Source organism: Rousettus aegyptiacus, unplaced genomic scaffold (assembly GCF_014176215.1).
Source record: "Rousettus aegyptiacus isolate mRouAeg1 unplaced genomic scaffold, mRouAeg1.p scaffold_m13_p_11, whole genome shotgun sequence".
Taxonomy (NCBI): Eukaryota; Metazoa; Chordata; class Mammalia; order Chiroptera; family Pteropodidae; genus Rousettus; species Rousettus aegyptiacus.
Window position 1 is genome coordinate 75,059,482 of NW_023416286.1, and position 17,637 is coordinate 75,077,118.

The window sequence follows — 17,637 nt, forward strand, 5'->3', positions numbered from 1 at the left end:
TGGGGAAAAGGCTTGGCCCCTCTCTTGCTCTTGCGGCCTGTCTGTGCTCAGGCTGACAGTTCTGTGTGTTCTCAGGCTCCATGGTGCGGGGCAGGGTGGGGGAGAGGAGGGGACAGGTGTGTGTGTCACGAACCAGACCTGCCACTGAGAAGCCTAGCCAGGTGTCTGCCCTCTTAGTTCCTTCTCCATCTGTGACTCGATAGGGAGGTCTCAGGCTGGACTTCGGTGGAGGCCTGAGTCTGGGGGAGGGAGTAAGAAGGTCCATGCAGTAGCCCCCCCTTTATCCATGGGCGATACGTTCCAAGACCCCCAATGGATGCCTGAAACCGTGAATGGTACCACATTTTCACCTTTTCACTTAAAGGAAGAAGTCCACAGCTTCTCTTTGGCATATCCTAGTTGCCAGCATCACTACTGTTGTGCTTTGGAGCCCCTGTTAAATGAGGATGATGTAAACACGAGCACCGTGATACTAAATGACGAAGCTTAATATCGTAACCAGAGGGGTGAAGGCTGCTGGAATCAGTTGTCTGCTTGTAGCCACTACCTCTGTCTAAATTTTCGTTTAGTTTAGTCTCCTTTAACAGGTGGGGTTCTTTTTTTGGAAGTAATGGAAACTGACCGAATCTGGACAACTCAAGCAAAAGGTAATTTTGTAGAAGGACGTGAGTTAGGTTACCGAGTCAGAGGGAAAGCCGAGAATCTGGGCCTCAGGAAACACAGGATGCAGGACAACACCAGGGTCTAGGGGGCTGCATTTAATAAGCAGGTGCAGACCTAGACAGGTAGCTCCAACTCTTCGATGTTACCTCCTTAAAGTCGCAATACAGGAAGCCTCAGAGTCTGACCGGCCCCACGTAGCTCAGGTGCCCTTGGCTGAAGGAAGGAGGGACCTTGGTTACAGCCCCACCGAGACCACATGTAGTGAGGACCACAGGTAATGAGGTGGGATAGTCTCCCAAAGGAATAGGAGGTGCTGCCACCAAAAAATGATGGGAAGGACTTCTCTTCATAAACTAGCACCACCGATTGTCCGTACTGCTCAGGGAACTAGAAGCTGTCATTAAAGGTAGTTAATGAACTTTACTGTTATTCCCTGGAGGCCGCCATTTCTTATATTTGGTTGGTAAGTTAGTCTGCAAGTAATAACTAAAATAAATGCTTCTCTTAGATCTTACTCTTGGTTATTCAATGTCCAGGGCATAAGAAGAATGTCAAAATAGACTCCACTTTCCTTGAAACTTATATTTTTTGATCTTATTCTCTTCAGACCATTCATTTTCCCAGAAATCTTATTCTATAACACATATTTTAAAATGCAGCCTTTAAAACCAAGCATGCATAATTTTAATAAGATATATAAAATAGTCCCAACAGAGGAACTTCCTATGAAATGCATAAAGCTTGAGTCTACAAACTCAGATTCCGGTGTAATTTGTTAGTTATACTAAACTAGTCCTTATGCTTCTTGCTCTTCAGTATTTCTAAATGAATGAATGAATGGTGTCTGACCCAAATTATTCAAATTAGGGCTTGGGGAGAGAGAGTATGAAAGTGATGATAATTTTCATAGTAATATCACCTTGAAAGAAAGTGCTTCATAAACGGTAGGTATCAGCCCACAACCAAATTTCAGTGTTACATGAAAGGATTCTCTTTCCTACCGCCCAGCATTTATTACAGCCTCAAGTGAGGCTCGAATTTATTTCAACTTTCTTGGGTCTGTCTCAATTCTCACAACTTAAATTCCTGGGCAGGTGGGTATCTGTAGGTAGGTCTGCGGTTCCATACTTTTAAGTAAATGCATGCTCCAGAAGGAGCACGTGTTATATCCAAGCAAAAATGGTAACTTTTTAGGATATAGATATAACCAGTTTCCCTCAGTTTCTGTGAAGTCCGAATAAACCAGAAGGCAACTCTCTGCGTCACCAGTCCGATCATGATTGTGGTCATTCAGTCCTCTCTTCTATCCTGTAATATATTTGGGACACCTTCCTAAATGAACGTATCGGGTTACATCCTTCAGAAAGCAAATGATTTAAATCACCCATAGGGCTATGTCATCGTTATTGTAAAATAGAAATCTCTCCAATTCCATCTACTTTTCCATTTCTATACTTAATGGCCTTTTTCTCCTCTGAGGTCTGTAAAGAAAAAGAAACATTGCTGTCCTCAGAGTTTGCAGGTCATGGGTATAGGGAAAGAAAGAAAATACCTTCCTGTTATTTTTCACTTTAGACCTGAATTATTTTGTACCCTTTGAAAAACTCTGTAGCTTAACTGTAAGAATGGAATGATTCCTTACAAGGAAAGTGGCTTACAGTAATTTTCCCCAAACTTTACACGCGACACAGTGTTTATTTGGGAAAGCAGGAAGTATGGATTTATATTGGAGGTAGGAAACAAAGGCTACAGGCAACCACGTTGAGAACAGAAGAAAGTTGCTGCCACCTAGAGGCAAAGACTGATAAATTTTGAGAGTGTACTGTGAACACTACAAAAAATAATAATAATCTTGAGAGTAGACATTGATGTAATATCATCATCAAACGGAAACGCAGCCAGTTGACTTGTCCTGCCTCTAAGTGGGACTAGATGCATTCCACTCCATTCCCTGTCGGCTCTCGGTAGTGTGCCATTCTGTCCTACGAGCTTTTTCTGACCTTAGTGGGTTTCTCTGTTTTTGTGGACAATAGCCTTGTTATTGATCATAAAAACTCACGTTAAGTCATTGGAAGCCTTCCTCCTGTATAATGAAATCCAGTCATTTGGAAGATTCATATTGCTCTGGCTAACAGAGAAGGTCTTTTCCATGATTCAGGCTCTCTCTTCCAAGTATTACCTCAGGAGCTCCACGGGGGCTGCATCCTCATTAACTTGCATGGCTGATGCTCCTCCTTTTCCCAGGAAGACGCAGATAGCAAGGAAACCCGTGAGACGGGAGCAGAGAGTCCTGCGAACACCTAAGAAGAGGGTATAAACATTGAGTAAATTATACCTTTTTTTTTTTGCCACAAAACAAAACAGAACAAGAAGAGACTCTTAATACTCACCTGAGTTATGTAAAAACCTAAAATCAGTGCAGCGCCGGCCTCAAGAATTATTGGCCCATTTTCATTTGGGTTATCAGGAACTTACTGTACACCTAGCACTGACGTTTTAGTAAATTGTCTTGTCAGGACATGTTTAATGGAAAAGCCCCCCTCATAGACAGAGCGCCGTGCTGCCACATTCGGCTTCTCAGGACGACCATAGAGCGCAGCGCCCGGGGGCACCGCGCACGTGGTAGTCAGTGTGGACGGGGCCTGCTGGACACTTAACGCAAAACTTACCGGCATGGAAAGGTGGGAAAGCAGGAAGCGAACGCGCGTGTGCGTTTACACATCCGCCCCCTCTCCCCTCTCCTGAATGGGAGACTTGATTGAATGTTGCTCATGATTGCAGTGATGGGTTGCAGGAAGAAAAGTGCCGCAAAAAAAAATACCGGGAGGTATCAGCAATACCTTTTAGCAATCAGAGTGTCCCTTGTTTATTTTAAGCCTTACTGCTTGCTTAAGAATGCATTCCCTGAATCTCTTCTCTGTCTGGCCTCACCTGCTTGCCACTTTTGTTCTTTCTCTTATCATGTATTTAATTTTAAGTCGCAGTTTGTAAGCATGTACATTCTGTGTCGCTTACGAACCTGATCACTGTTGAAATCACCAGAAATTATTACTTTTTATTCAATAGCATCATCACTTTTCTGGAATATTTGTGTTCAATCGTTTCCTTCTTCAGTAAACTTATTGCACCCACGACGATCTGGTCCCTTTTCTGCACTCAGGAGACACTCTATTTAATAAGATAAGCAAGACCTCTGCTCTCATGGAGTTTGCTGTATAGTAGAGTAAGATAGACAACCAGTGGTAAGTGCTCTGATGAAAATATAACAGGGACATGATTGGAGATGAATAAAAAGCTATCCGAGTGGCTTGGTCAGAAAAACCCTCCCGAGAAGACGTGACACAGAAGCTGGGAGCTGAATGAAAAGGAGCCAGCTGCGTGAAGATCCGGGGAAGTTATTCCAGGCGCTAGAAACAGCTCACAGAGGCCCTTGGATGGGAACAGACTTGGAATATTCAAAGAACATAAAAAAGTGAGTGAGGGGTGAGTGAAATAAGATAAAGTCAGAGAGGATGGCCGGGACGGAGGCATGCAGCCTGTAGTCTAGGTGTCGCGGGAGCTGTGGGAGGAGAATGCAGTCATCAGATATATATTTGTAAGGTTCACTCTGGCCATCCTGTGGAATAAGGGTTAGAAGAGTGGCAGCGTAATGAGAGAGGAGGCTGGGCAGTGGTAGAGGAGAACGAGAATGTTGGCTTAGACTAAAGTGGTACGGTGGAGAGAGACGTCGATGAAATTAGGATATGTTTTGAAGTCAGTGTCAACAGCAATTGCTATGAAATGAAGGAAAGAGAAGAGTTAAGGATGACACCGAGTTTTTTTTTTTTTTTTTCTGAGCCGCTTGTAATTATGGTTGGGAGCTTAAAGGAGGGGGCAGGTTTATAGATACAAACATGGGCACCTTTGGCAAATAAATAATATTTACTGAGGGAGGGTGTGTCCATCTTTGATGATGAGAGAAAAAACTTTTGAGGAAGAAGAAAATCTGAAGATAAAAGTTTTTGCAAAATATCAACTGGTATCTCTGAAGTACAGCAGTGAGCCAAGAATACTCACACCATAGGTAATTCAGACAGACCAAAGCCATCACGATACACCCAAGGTAGCCTGAATATGTCCTCAGGGAGGAAACGAGTGTAAATCATCAATTTCTTTGCCCCATCTCTGCGTACTGACAACAGTGCATCATAAAATGATGCCACATGCCCCAGGATATGTCCAGCCCAGGCACCCAACCTAAATAAATAGATCTTAATATGTGAAGGCATCTTTTCCCAAAACACCAAGGGCTCAGATCTCTTTCTTCCCTGAAAAGACTTTAGCACTGGAAAAGAATCTATTCATATCCTTCAAGCCCACTTTTCTTCCTATTATCTGTCCTTACAATTACCTGAGCCAGAAGCTTCATAGTAACTCCAACTCTGTCAAAACTGACATCCACTTGATCACCTAATCTAGCTTTCCTCCTAAATATTTCTTGGCAACGTTGACTCTTTTTCATCCGAGATGCCCTCATTATCTCATTCCTGAAGTGTTAACCTAAGTTCCCAACTGGCCTCTTGGGACTCAGATTCTTTCTACCTCCTCACCTCGCCCCCATTCCATCTTTACCATGCCTACAGCCATGTTTTTAAATGCAAATGGGATCTCTTCTCTCTTTACAACTCTGCTCTGCCTTGCTATCATGTAGAAGTCCAAAGATGACTCTTTTCCTCCTTTCCCACCTCACTTTCTCTCAATTTTCCCAATCCTCCTTGCACCCTGCATTCCAGCCATGCCAAACTTGTTTTCCAAAACACCTTGGTCACCAAGGAAGCTAATTCTGAAAGACTCAGTTTAAGAAATCTCTTTTGTGCACTCTACCATACATCTTCCATCCCGTCAGCCTCTTCTTTCTCTCTGACCCAGTGCCATTGTGTGAAACAAGTTGTCAGCCTCATCACCATTTATTGGCGTCCCGTGTTTGCCTGTGCGTGATGGTCTTTTCACCGTCTCATCTCCAGATGGAGACCCTCCGCTGTGAGGATTGTTAGTTCCTGGCTTCTAACACAGCACATGGATAGCAGGCTCACGGCTTCCTGATCAACGAAATGAATATTCTCTTTCAACATCCTCATCTCGTTGGTGGGAAAACTGAGGCCCACACTTTAAATAACTTTGTCCAAGTTTGCACGGCAAATCACAGCTAGGATTAGAACACCCACCCCCTCACTTTCCCCCTTCACTTTTTCGTGGCTGTTTCCCATTCCTTATTCAGTATTTTAAGAAAAGTAGAAAAATTCAGATTCTGAGGGCAACAAGACCTTTTTTCATGTTAGAAACAGTGTTACGCATTGATTGCATCATCTCTTTTTCTGCCTGTAATTGCTATATTCAACAAAACGTTTGAGGATAATGGTAGAATACTGACCTGATTTCAGAGATTTGGGGCCTGTTCTGTCACTCTCTAATTATGTGATCTGGGATAAGATTGGATCCCTCATGCCTGCTCGTTCCTCTGTATTTCACAGGAATGATATGAAAATAAGCGAAGGAGAAATACTTATGTTATAGGGAAATACTTGTACTGTGGAAGCCAAGATGATACAAAATGCCTCGGTGGTATTAGTTGTCACTGTTCACTTTTCTCTTAAGTGTCACCTTTATTGACAGCTTTCCTTTTCTTATTTCCACAAACCATATAGTATCATAAAGATGAGAATTCCAGTTCTTACTCCCATCTGACTTTTCCACTTGTGCCGTTCCCTCTGATCCACTTGATGCTGAAGTTAATTATCCAGCTTGCATTAGCACCCTGTCTCTTTGCTTTCTTTCTACCTAGCAGTTCTTCATGGCTGAGTGAAAAGAGCTTGATTAATAAAAGCTTGCCCTTTTATATTTCCTTATAATTAGTCCAATAAAAAAGGTCACCTTCTGGATGGTCTTTGTGTGGATATATTTTTTTTTTAATTCTTTGTCCTCTGGGTGTGCTTATTTGATGCCTTTTTTGTTTCTTGTGTATATTGATGGATTTGAAAATCAACCTTTTAGTTTTATTGCCACGCCTTCAAAGACGCAAGCACCCACAAACATCACAACTCTGGAAACAGAATTTGGAACAAGATTTAAATGCCGGGTCTGTGGTTTAACAGGATTACAGCCTATGACATTCTCAGATGAGCAATAGAACACATTTTTTTCTTTTTAATCTTGTTTTTTATCTTTATTAACTGGCTCAGCAGTTACTGCATTTTAAGTGGTACTGTTCAAAGTATCCATTCATGTTGATGTATAGAGTTAAATCATTTATTTAAGAGCTAAGAAGATGGACCTCTCCAGCACCATATCAACAGTGGGTCCATAGCCCCAGAGTGTACAATGTAAAGGGTCTTCTGGTGTTTACCTTATAAGAAATGTCCATCTAAGCAATCTAGTGGTGTAATTGGCCACAGAGGGAGCTGTGGCCTCTGAAGTCTTGAATGTTGATTTCTTTTCTCCAGTAATTTTTTTAAGGCCTTTAAAACTGACCTGGGTGGATAAATATAAAAAACATATACATCTGAACAACATAGTGGAAAAAGTGCAGGTTCGGGGATCAGGAGATGCTAGTTCGAACTTGTCTGCTACACTTAACTGGCTGTCCAGCCTTAAGCGAGTCATCAAACTCCTCACCACCATTGTTTTCTGGGGTGAAATACAACAAAAATATATCTTTCTCAGAGCTCACAGATACAAATTTCAATTTGTTAATTCAGGTTAAAGGTCTGGACAGAGCAAGATCATATCTGTTAGGTATTATTTTTATTAAAATGCCAACTCCCAGTTATCCACTGTCTCCAAGACAATCATCTAAATGTCATTTGTGCGTGACTTTGCCTTTGTGTAGGTTGTGTACTACCAGACAACAGAGAGAACCAGATGCAGAATTAGGAATAGGCCCTGAAATTAATAATTTGTTCCCAGGCATTCCTGGTTATGTTGCTGGAAATAATTCATCATCTGGCGGGAGAGGTAGATCTCCAAAGCAATTCTCCAGAAACTCTTCATTTTTAACTTCTCTCCAAAGGGAAGCAGTGAAGTCTGATTTGCTCAGGACACGGACAGTGGACTTTGTTAGAAACACTCTCAATGACATCTCACATTCCTCGGCTTTTTAGAGTTTCACACAGTTTCATTGATATCATTTATTCTTCATAACCATTCTGCGAGATGTCTTAAAAGATGTTTTCTTAGTTTTTGAAATGAGTAGAGGTAGAACAGAGTAAGGACTAAATAATCAGGCTGCTTATTTGTATAGTTTGGTCACCACGCGTTAACTCTGTAACCTTGGGAAATGTATTTAATATCTCTGTGCCACAGTTCTCTAATCTATAAAATGAGGCTTGCTATTAATACCTTTCCCGTGGTTATTATGAGGATTAAATGTGCTAATACATATAAAGCTCTGAGGACAGTGTTGAGCAGACTTAATAAATGAGACTATTGTTATTTTAAGGGGATACAAAGGATACAAAGCTTTGTAAGGCCATAGCTAATATATTGCTACCATTAATGATCTTGTTAATGTCTGGAAAGTATCTTGATTATAAAATTGAGACGTAGGTTAACCAGATTCCCCAGTGTGATGTACTGTGCTGACCCGGATGTTGCTACAGCATCCCTCCTGTTGACTCCTCTTCCTCAACTTCCTTTGAATCCAAAGTCCCATCTCCTTTTGCATAATCTCCCTTAATGATAAGAGCCGGCTCCACAATGGCTCCACAACGTAAGCCTCCACCCTTTTGCTGATGACAACTTGGATTGATCGCTTCCTCCTCTGGGTCCCCACAAAGAATTTCTGTCACGGCCCTTGAGTATGTGCATGTGTGTATGTATGCCTCTCTCTTTTAGACTCTAAGTCCCAGTACCTTACATCAGGTCTGGCCCATACAGAGCAGACACTCATGACGTGTTTGAAGAACTAAGAAAGAAGGATTGGGTGTGGCTCTAAATCTTCTATACTGTTTTCTGGAATATTTTAAGATTTTTTTTCCCCCAAAATTTACTCAATGAAAATAATTTGCTAATTGGAAGTCTGACATATTTTCCAGAAACTGTGCCAATACTAGGAATATAAGTATTCCCAAGGAGCTTCTGTCTTTGGGAGAGAGTTTGCCCTTTTATATTTATATTATAAATGAATTAGTGAAGTTATGTCGCTGCCATGTGTTGATGGTCTTTTCTAAGAATAATGTCACTTCTTTGTCACAGGTAGGACTTTTTACGTCTCACCAATTTGGCACAGTTAGATACTAAATTATGAGTTCGCCCTGAGAAGTGGCATTGTTTGAGACAATGGAGTTCACAAGCAGAAGATAGTTACATTCTAAAATTTTATTTATAAGTTTCAAGGAAGTGTGTCTGTCTCCGTTGCTTTTGCTCCTTCACTGCTTCCCCCGATGTGGTTTACCGTGTGTGTAAACTGAAAAATAATTGAACTAGCACAGTCCCATCATGGTTTGTCCACATGCACATATATACACCCCTAATTGTGGTAATGCAGTATTTTGGTTGGCCGGTTTCGTGTGGATCTTTAGCAGCCTGACGCTTCTCCCCTGTGAAGTATCCTCAGAATGCTGATTTCTCTCTGGGACGAGAAACCCATTTTGAAGGCATCAGTAATAGTCTTTTGCCTGGTACACCTATCGGGACATTACTATCCTCGAAATGTAAAAATGATACATCGCTTATTGCGTAACCACTGCTGTTTTTCCGCTATTATTGTCAGTTGTGTAGTGGCGTGTCCTTGACTTGCGTGCTTTCAAACGGTTGGGTGTCTTGAAAATACCATTAAGTAAAATAACAATCATGGCGCTGTTATTACTTGATGTCCAAAACAGCGCCTTGCTTTTGCTCCTTCAGTGCTTCCTCTAACGCTGGTGCCAGTCACCAGATTTGGACACCTGTGATTCTGCAGATTATAGTTGTGCCGCACGATAACAAGTGTTGACAGAGGGGCATTTCCTTTTTCTTTTTTTGTAGTTCGTACTCTGAGTTAGTCTGTGAAATATAGTAATCCTTGCATATGATACTTTCACAAAATATTGGCACAATCTGGGTATAGCATGACCTTTGTTAGATACATGTGGGGGTAATAGTAATTACATTTAATATTTATAAATGTGCGTAACTGTAATCATATTGATTAGAGTATTCCTTCAGTTCTCATTCCCGTTGACCTAAATGTCACACGATTTCTCGCAGTGGAGGAGGAAAACCAGAGCTTTCTTCCCGGCTGTTGGCACAGCCCCACTCATGGGGAGCTCTCACAATTTCACAATTTTAGTTACAACTGGGTGAAAGTACCGTCGCCTCTTTCCTACATGAATCATATCCTTTAAATGGATGTATATTTGCAATATGAGTCTCTTATGTCCCCACAGGTCAAGGGGCCACATGTATAATAACCCTGTGCTGTGGATAATGAGCCATATTTTAAAGTGAATACAAAGGCATTTATCACAACTTCTAAGTAGCGAATGAATAAGTCTTGTATTCTAATCGATAAATAATAGCTGTAACATTAGATACTCATAAAAGCAACTGCCTGCATTATTAACAGCCTTGGTCCAAAAGAAAGAGCTGGCTAAAGCCGGAAGGTTCAGCACCTCTGGGTGCAGCCATCGCCTCAGGATTTAGCCTCAGGGCACATAAATGTGGCATTCTGCAGTTTCTGAAACACTAGCCCTCATTGAAGGTAAACCCAGCTGGCTGCACTCAGAAAATAATAAGCTCTAATGAGGTAGAGGGGTGCAGGAGATACAGATATGTGTGTGCATATCTGTATCCATCTCACCCAGTAGTTTTCTTAATATTCTGATACAAATATTGCAAGTAATTGGTAACATTTTGTCGGGCCAGCCATAGGCTTGCTGCTTTCCTTTCTTTTCTTGGACTTCTCTTCAGTGCCTCCATACATGCTCCTGCACCCTGATCTCCACCGCCATGCCCCACGTGAGACCAGCTCCTGTGTAACCACCCCTGGTTCCAGGATGCCCTCCGCCCACACCCCTGTAACCCGTTCTCCACTCCTACCACTCACTTGAAAGGGTTTTATAAAGACCTGTCTTAAAAAGATCCCTACTAGAAGGGGCCAGCGCTTATCCTTTTAAAATTCTCTCATGGGAAATTCACAACCAATCTTTGGGACATTAATCTTAGTTGTAATTGACCTCATTTTGTCAGTGTTGAAATTTAGGATCCAAAATCAAGATTCAGTGATTTGTTTAACATGACAAAGCCACTGTGCACCAGAGCTAGCACATCTAGATCTCATTCCAAATTCACGGTTGGATCCCCTAACCCACACTGCCCATAGTCAGACTTGCATTCTTATTTGTGGAAGAATTTAAAAGCAGACATGCCAGCTGTATTTTATTTCAGTACAAAGATGCCATAGATCTTGGCATTTGGTTTCCTTAGAAGTATGGAAAAATATTTGTAGATGGGGGAAAGAAGAATTTACAGATAAACATGAAAGGTTACTGCGGTTCTTGAAACTGCTTTTCAAAACCATTTTAAAGGTATAGATTAGTTTTCTCTCTGGAATGCTTGAAATGCAATCCTGCCTCAAGGAACTAGTGAATTCTAAGAACTCTCGGTGTACTTGCTAGTCATATGATTTTTCTTTCTCTTGGACATCACGACCCTCTTAGCAGCCACAACGTTGTTTTTCTCATTAACACAGCAGGACTTTAAAACAAGGTGATTATTCCAAAATGAGTGGTGGTTCTGATGCAGGCTGTTACCAAAACGACTTTTAAAATGTACTTCTTGGATTGACTTTTTCCAAATACACTTAAACGCGCATAAACATGTGCATATAACAATATATGCATGCCATATCTTTTGGTAGGTTTTTAAGAAGCCATTTCAAAAGAAGTTTTTGTGTAACTTTAACTGAATAAGAAAACATTCCTACCAGTACTTCTCCTCCCCCACCCCCCCTTAATTGCTAAATACGTTGAACTTGTTAAATAATTGTTGAGTAAGTGTTTAGGCAAAGCAAAATTCTCTGGGGCTTTCAGGATCTTACCACAGTCGTCTGTTTTATAGAAGACAGCAGTGATCAGACAACAGAATTTAAGGCTGTGTGAGAAGAGTTGGTCCTGCGGGATGTCACGTTAAACTCCTTCTACCAGTGATCTGTGAGAGTGAGTAATCGTTACAACACCTCGCACATGAAATACTTAGGGAATTCCTAGGTGAATATGCCTTGTCCAAATTTGCTCATTTTCTAAGCTCCGATTTTGGAAATAGAGTGCAGCCAGAGCTGAAGAAAGAGGAATCTGCTATCATATAAGGCTGATGTCCTCAGTCTGTCCGAAATATAATGTACTATTTTCTACCTCCTAACAATTTTTCTCATAAGTGGAGAAACTAATGGGAAGATAAGGGATATTTCTTATGTAAGAGAAAAAAAGACCAGAGGCAGGGCAGAACTGGAGGTTGACTTTTTCTCTCTGTTCAGGAAAACATGACTAAACTGTAGATCTCTCTGACTTGCTGAGAGGGTGACGTGAACTTGCTGAGGAAGTGTCAGACCTTTGAGCAGCGGGAGACTGAGCCACATCAGGTTCCCTGCAGGGACAGTTAACTGTCGTCTCTTCTGGCTGAAATTTTTTCTTAGAAATTGTAATACTGGGATCTCATTTGAAAGTATATGTTCTGCCATTTCATATTGTCAGTGCCAAGAGGGCTAATGTTACTAACACTCTATATACCATTTGACCTCACTCTTTTAAGGTTAGTTAAGCTTTATTTTACTCATCTGTAAAATGGGGGTGATAATACTATCATCTTAAGTATTGGAAGAGCTAAATAAAATGATACATATAAAAGATTGAACAATATCAGACATTAAATTGCTCAGTAAATGTTAGCTATTGTCAGCTTTTATGATTTGAATACCAAAAAGTCCAGTAAAAAGAAAATAACTATTTGTAATGCTCCAAAGTAGAGGCTGAAATCCACTCTATCTTTAGAGCTCAGGTTTGACTAAAGTAAAGCTAGCAGTAATTTCATAGATTTGGTTCAGTTGTTAAAATTTTCTGCTCTTCCAAGTGAAAAATGATACATGTTCCACAGAACACCTTAAATATTCAGTAATCTTCCTCATGTCTAATGCCTGTAGCAAGAATCTGAAATAGTAAACAGTGTCCTTTCCTTCCATCATTTTTTTTCTTTGCTTTTTTCTCTAGGTATCTAGCATTTATTAAATTGACTGTTGCCTCTACTCAACAACCACAAAACAAGCAAATCTTGAAACACACCATGCTTATAGGCTTTCCAACCTCATTTATTTGTTTGTTTGTTTATCTATATTTATTTGTTTGTTTGCTTGTTTTTTAAAGCCTACAGCACCTGGTATTCCTAGGTGGTCTCCCATCCAAGTACTAACTAGGCCCAACCCTGCTTAGCACCCAATACCAGATGAGATCGGGCGTGTTCAGGGTGGCATGGCCGTAGACTGCAACCTCTTTTAAAAGGCCCATGTAAGTGGCTACAGAGCTTAGTGCTGCGCTCACACATAGTAGGCATAGTAGGTACTCAGTGAGTGTTTGTAAAATAATAAATGGCCAATCTCACAATAATATCTTCTTGACACTTTTTGAAAGTAACAAATGATATTTTTAAAATAACCTTATCTGGACTATTTTAAGAGTTAAAAGTAATATTTTGTTAATATAAATTTATTTTCTATGAATTTAGATTAATTTGTTGTTTTAAAGGTAACTGCTGAGAGCAATAGAGCTGTCGATAAACAAATGAAATTTACAGTTGAGAGTCAAAGGTGAGAATAGTAGTCTTATTGTTAGTCTTCCGTACTTGACATTGAAATAATTCAAAATAATGACCCTGAAGCTCTGAAGATTCCATAGTTCGTGGTATAAGACAGCTGTCATTGAGTTAAGGGAGAACACGTTGTTGGCGTAAGGACCATAAGAATAACTGTGATCCAGGGGACTGCAGTAGGAGTCTCTGCTGTTATTCTTTGTAAATCTGAAAGTGAGGTTCTTGTTCTGAAAGAAAACCAGAGTTTAAGCCTTTGAAATCACAGCAATATCTGACCAACCCAAAGCTTTTGTGAGTCTCGAGGGCATCATTGGTGCAGCCCACTCCCAGGGGCAGGGACCAGCTTTTGCAGGCTGCCTCGTGCATGCAAGGCTTGATGGGTTGCCACAGCAGCGCACACATGAGCTTTCGGTCACTGTCCTCTGTGCTCATCACATTGACATCTCTTGTTTAATCGGACTTTGATTTTTCTCTCCTTGTTTAAAATGCAGGAAAGTTTCTTTCTGTTCCATGGAAACATTGTCAGGATGAAGTAAAACTTCGAAAATGAATAAAACATCATTAGAGGAAGTTTAACTTCCCAGAGGAAAGATGCTATAGGAATAGAAGGAGTTATTATAAACTTTTAAAAATTGGGATATGTGAACATGCTGTTAGCACTTCGAGACTGTGTCCCATTTTATGCCTTATGTTTTGCCTCTGCTCCTGGAATTTTTAGGCCTGTCTTACGGTTGTGTAAATCGCATTAGCACTGGGAAGGCTTTTCATACGCAAGTGGTGCTGTCTGTCAGAGCAGACGGCCCTGCTATTTCTCCTGCGTTTTCCTGAAAGCCTGCCCCCACACAGACAGGCAGCAGAGGCTTTCACACTTAGACATATGTTAGAGCACAAAATGCTTTCCCCTCAGGACTCATAGAGGGAGTTTCAAGAATGCTTTCCCTGAATGGGCAACGAAAGTCTAACTAGTTGCTTTGGAATAATAAATCAAGAATTAAATTCATTTAATAAAACTAAAAGATGCATGGTATGGCTAGTTCTAAATCATCTTCAGTGATAAGGCTTAAGCAGGTTTACCCTGCACCTCTCAACTGGTGATTCAGTCCCTTCTTGTGTGACTGTTGTTGAGAAGACTTCTTGTTACTCCACTTTAAGAGTATGCAAACAGGTCACAGGGTCTTGGCTAATCAGTCCACAAAACTGAATAATTCTATAAGTGCTGTGCCCTTGTAGCCCACCACATCAGCTCTGAACAAACAGTCGACTGTATAATCCTGTGTATTTTATCATTTTTTAATTATCACTCCTCAGAAGGTAATGTGTTTCTGCGAAAAGGAAAAATTATGGTTTGGATTTGAAAATTAGACAGCTTGTTTAAAAAATAAAATTATCCAAAAATGTGCTAGCCCCAGATAAATTTACAAATGTGTTTATCATTGGCAAAGCTAGTTTAATATGTTGTCTAATTATTTATCATCATCTCTATGAAAATGTAAGAATGATTCAGAAATTATTCATAGTCTGCAGTGGTGCAAAAGAGTCTCAGGGAATGACAGATAACAATAATGAAACCTTTCCCCCTGAGCATTTTCAACCTTTTTAGAGATATAAAACTTCTAAAAATTGTTATTGACTTTATGCCTTTACTTCTACATCCTATATGGACTTGACGACATGTGTTTATTATTATTTTTATTTATTGAGATATAATTGTGCCGTATATTGTTATAGAAATTTAAGATGTTCAGCCTGTTGATTTGATACACTTATATATTGCAATGTAATTACCACTGTAGCATTAGCTAACACCTCTTATCATATCACATAATTATCATTTCTTTTTTGTGGTTAGAATCATTAAGATCTAGTCTCTTAGCAGCTTCAAAGTTTATAATACAGCGTTGTTGACTGTACTGACATACGTTTTTAACTGAATTTTATTTGTGAACTTTTGCAATTTTCCTTGAGGGTAAACAGCAATACTTAAAATATTCCCAGCTCAGGACTAGGGTACAGAGTGAGGTAAGATTTAGGGAAGCTAACCAAAGTAGGAAGCACTGTCTTAAATGCTTTACACGTGCTAACTCACTTAATCCTTACGACAACCTCTTATGGCAAATCTGTTTATTTGTCCTATTTTATGTAAAGGAAACTGAGGCACTGAGGCTTTAAGTTACATATCCAGAGCTGCACAGGCAAATGAAAGGGGCCAGGTGATCTGACTACAACCCAAAGCACTTAACAGTCCAGAATTAAAAAATAGTAATAATCATAAGTAGAAGCTACATGAAAATCATTATCGCTGTTTATCACGGTTTTTGTCTTTTATTATTTTTCAACTCTGCAGACCTGTTAGGGTAATCTCACACTTCTGTATATCCCTCAGCACTCGTAGATTCTGTCAGTCATTCTATACTTGCTCAGGTTTGGTTTGTGTTACTTTTGTTATTGTTGTTATGTTTCATAAATATTCCATAAACATAGACATTGACTTACCCAAATTTTGAATTCTAAAGATCAGAGAAAATGTTTTATACTACTTCTCTGTTTTCCAGAAAAAGACATGGGAAAATCGGTATAAAGTGAACATTTAAAAATGTATGCTGAATGGAGATTTAAGAAAGTGAAATAATCTTTATTTTAATAATTAAACTGTTTCTCACATTTGCCACAGTATAATCTCCAGATATTTTGGTGTTTTTGGTTTACAGTCATATAATAATGCCAAAGTGCCTTTGGCCAGTTCAGTTATCTTCAGAGGAACTCACACAAAATTTTCTCCAAAGAAGACATGTAATTAGTTCTCACTGATAACTTCTTTAACTACTCTCCTTTCTGTAGAAAAACAGGATTCAAATAAAGCTAAATGACACAGTTTCATATATTTTACAAATGCCTAATATTCATGGACAGAATTAGAAAAAGTCAAAGTCTTGCCGTTCTATATCAAAATATAGATTAGTTACCCAACAAACACGGAAAATTAAACTGATAATTAGTGTGAACTTTATATCTGATTCACAGATGTTTTCTGATAACTCTCACTAGTGTCATTGCTGGTAGTACATTGAATACATTAAGCTCTGTAGTGACTTGTTAGGTTTATGAGCACATCAGTATTTTCAGAATTTGCCCTCAGGTAATCCAAATAAAAGACAAAAGAAAGAAATACATTGCATTGACTAGAAAATAGGGGAAGAAATCTCAGAAACTGGTGGTACATAATCTTTGTTATTCGAAAATCAATTTATTCTTAGAATTTAGTGTATAGTAATGAAGAGGATGACAAATCAAACAAAATGTTTCATCGTGCTAATATTTTTAAATGAAGGCTAGAAATTATGACATATTGGAGCATGTTCATTAGTATTTTTCCACTAGGAGGCCCTTCTGCTTGATCATTCTCCTTCATATAAGCATTAATACTTTATTTTTCTGCCTTCCCTGCTCTGTGAGTGAACCTGAACTTGCACCGATGATGTCAAGCATGTTTGAACAGTGGATCCACAAAATACTTCATTAGTCCTTCATGGCAGGAACCCATACAACAGCAGACTCTATGGAGTTCTTCAGAAGCCGTATTATACATCATGTGGAGATTTGCATGTTAACCTATATATAACAAAAGCCCCACAAATGCTTAGTGATACATAAAAGTTCTTGCTTGAAAATGTGATATGATCTTTAACATTTAGACACTTATATCACCTAATACTGTGTAATTATGAGACAATGGGAGGAAATCATAAAATACAGAATTTTCTAATCTATTAATTATTTTACTGACTCTTGGAGCTAGACAGATAGTCTTAAAGTTTATAATGGCAACTGGAAGAATAAAATATTTATTTTATTGATAATATTCTAAGTTGGAAAGAGTAGATTATAATTCACAGAAACTTTCGCCTTTCCAGAGACAGAATCCTAAATGTATGTCACTAGTCTATTGAAACAGTTCTCAAACTGCACATCTGTTTTCCCTATAAATGAGGTACATTATATAGGCTTTGGTGGCTGGAAGATAGGTCCTCAAATGGAGGAACCAGGGGGTACAGTAGGGACAACTAAGGAATTTCAATTAGTGAGTCTTAAGGATGACGATCTAGATTGAACGGAGGCTAGCAGACCATGCATGCATGCTTTGTTAATGCGATGTTTGGGAAG

At 39.6% G+C, this 17,637-nt stretch overlaps 1 protein-coding gene and 1 pseudogene across 6 annotated transcripts in view; one reads left to right on the plus strand and one right to left on the minus strand.

Moving 5' to 3' along the window:
• Positions 1-17,637, plus strand: part of KLF12 (Kruppel like factor 12) — a 380,697-nt gene that overhangs the window by 318,519 nt on the left and 44,541 nt on the right. The gene's annotated exons all lie outside the window — the stretch shown is intronic.
• On the minus strand, positions 13,033-13,151 carry LOC118609435 (annotated as a pseudogene).